The sequence below is a fragment of the Mirounga leonina genome, unplaced genomic scaffold, assembly GCF_011800145.1.
Source record: "Mirounga leonina isolate KUSES-001 unplaced genomic scaffold, KU_Mleo_1.0 Mir_153, whole genome shotgun sequence".
Classification (NCBI taxonomy): Eukaryota; Metazoa; Chordata; class Mammalia; order Carnivora; family Phocidae; genus Mirounga; species Mirounga leonina.
Window position 1 is genome coordinate 33,669,451 of NW_023270387.1, and position 3,130 is coordinate 33,672,580.

Below are 3,130 nucleotides of genomic sequence, written 5' to 3' on the forward strand. Positions count from 1 at the left end.
ATTGCACTTGATGGTATTGCTGAGTTCCCTAAGTACTCTCCTTTTGCTTTTTTATATATATATATATATATATTTATATATATTTTTTTATTTATATATTTATTTTTTTTTTTTTTTTTTTTTTTTTTTTTTTTCCTTCATCAGTGCAGCTTGCTTACTTTCCATTACTCTGTCCTCCAGGTCACTGATTCATTCTTCTGCTTATGCTAGTCTGCTATTTTTCCCCTATAGTGTATTTTGAATTTAATTTATTGTATTCTTCATCTCTAATTAGTTTTTTTTCTCTTTGTTGGGGTTTCATTGATGTCTTCTACTCTTTTCTCAAGTCCAGTGAGTATTTTAATGATTCTTAATTTAAATTCTCTAACAGGTATATCACTTATCTCCATATTTCTTAGGTTTCTGGCTGTGATTTTGTCATATTCTTTCATTTGGGACATACTCCTTTGTGTCCTCATCTTGTCTAAGTCTCTGCATTTGTTTCTATGTGTTAGGAAAGTCAGCCATGCCTCCTGCTCTTGAAAGTAATGGCTTTATGAAGAAAAGGTCCTGTAGTGCACTGCAGTGTCCCCTGTTTATCAGAACCTGGCACATCAAGGGTGTCTTCTATGTGTGTTTCCTTGCCTTGCTATTGTGCTTGAGCTGCACTTCCCTTGAGTCCAATCATCTGAAATGGCTCTCTTTGCCTATTGTGGGCAGTTTGATCCCTCTGTTGTTAGTAGGCCAGTCTGGGTCTATCTTGGATTTGTGTTGAATCAGACCAGTCATTCACAAGAGATGCGATAGTATCAATCTGCAGGGTGCTTTTTCCATGTCGTGTTTTCCTGAGAAGCTTTTGATGATGGGCAAGGCCTGCAATCTGACTAGGTGCTGCCCCAGCCGACTTCTGTGGCCACAATATGACTTCTGTGTGTGGTCATCTTTCCCTCTCCTTGGGGCAGGAGTCACTTTTCATTTTTCAGTGGTGCTGGCCCCTGTTGGGGCTGCTTGCATACTGCCAGGCTTGTATGTATGGGCTCTGGCAAAGAGTGTATTGAAGGGGGCAGATCCTCAATATGCACAGGGTGGGGCATTTTTAGGAAGGTTTATCATTGGCCCCCTGGAAGAGGGGACTTGTCCCTCTTGCCACTGGAACCAAGGCCAGATTGTTTGGAGGGTGGGGATCTGAAAAAATGTGTGGGTCAGAAGATGTTGTGTTAGTAAAGTTTGCACTGATCTGGGCCGGGGACCTACAGCCCTGGGACTGAGGCAGGTATGGCTGGAGGACACAGGCTGCCAAAGCACAGGGGAGCAGAGGGCAGTGAAAGAAAGTTAGGTAGCAAATATAGGTGCTGCACTGGTTTCCACAGGTTGCCATTTGTTTATGCTTGGGGATGCTGGAGGGAAATGGGACTTGCCAGCTCTTTTGTTTCTGGAAGAGTCTCATGAGGATTTCTGACCCTCCATTTCATGCTCTGAGATTAGTAAATAACTCTCCCTTGTGTATTCCCCAGGCATTTTTCAAACTGTAGCTTCTTTGCTATATCTCTGAGGGCTGTTTGTTGTGGTGTCTCTTTAAAGGCAGGGACTCATTTCCTACACCCCTATCAGCTATCCCAAAGCAAAGCTTGCTGATTTTTAAAATTCCAGATTTTAAGTCCAGATTGTTGTTAGAATTCACAAATTGCGCCCCCCGATTTTCAAAGCCAAATGTTATGGGGATTCATGTTCCCTGTGTGGACTCTCCAGTGTGAGAACTGCCCACAATATCACACCAAATTTGATAATTTGTGGAGGACTAGGATATCACATGAAATACAAAATATTTTGAAAAAAGATAATTTTTAAAACACTATGGAAGTTTCAAAGGATACATTTGTTTTATGCCATCAAATAGAAAAGAATTTCCTTGTGTGAGTAATTTGATTATAATTAGGACAACATAATTGGTACATGCTATTATCAGAATATGAAATTACAGGATATAGAAGGATAAAATTAAAATGAACTGTAATAATAAATAAAGATATTATGTCAGAGTTGATGTGTGCTGAATCTTGAAATAGATATAGGATTTGAAATGATAGAGATGAGAAGAGGGAGCAATTTGAGACTGAGCTTATAAGCATAGCATGCAGGCAAGTGAAAAAGATGCCTCTCTATGAGTCTAAAAGAATAAAATGTTAATAATGAATATTATAAAAATGATTTTTATACCCATAATTATGACCTCAAAGAAGTGACATAAATTGATTATAAATGACAAATTATAGAAGCAATATTAGTAGTAGTTGTTTTACTTGTAAGGCAATTATCAATGGTGATTAAGATTTAAGTAATTAAACCAAAGCTAAATTTCATTGATTTTACTAATACCAACAACTGCTAATTTATTCTCAAACATATTTTATTGGGTGTCTAACATGGACCATAGAGTGGACCTAAATTAGGCTACTCAGAGTGCAAAGATGAGTAGGGCATATTACTCATGTTTAAACATAACTACATATTCTGTTACTCTATTACAAAAGGCACTTATACCCTTTCCTCAGCTGCTGCTAAGAGCTCCATCATTCTGAAGAAGCTATAAGGCCTTTCTTTGATCTGGGTGATCAAAATTAATGCAGGCATATCATGTGTCCCCAGCCATGGCATCTGTAAAAGGAGACAATAACATCACTATGTAGTACTACAGTCTAAAGTATTAACCCCATATTAGAGAAGAAATAGAGAGAGACTGAATAAATGGGTCTCAGTGGGGAGTCTGCTTCTCCCTCTCCAGAATACATGGGTAGAAAGGAGCAAGACTAAAGTTATAACTCACATGAGTATCTCCAAATCTGTGTTCTTAACTTCCATTGGCATGAAAGAGAATAAAACTTCCTTTTGTTTAGAATTCTGTAGCATTTTTTGCCTCATTTTTTTTCTTTTTTTTTTTTACTTTTAATTTCAAATTTCATAGTCTCCCTCACTTTTCATCTTTTAGTCAATTCAGATCAAGAGTAATCAGGGCCCCAGTATTCTTTTTTTTTTTTTTAAGATTTTATTTATTTATTTGAGAGCGAGCGAGAGAGAAACAGCATGAGAGGGGAGAGGGTCAGAGGGAGAAGCAGGCTCCCCGCTGAGCCGGGAGCCTGATGTGGGACTCGAT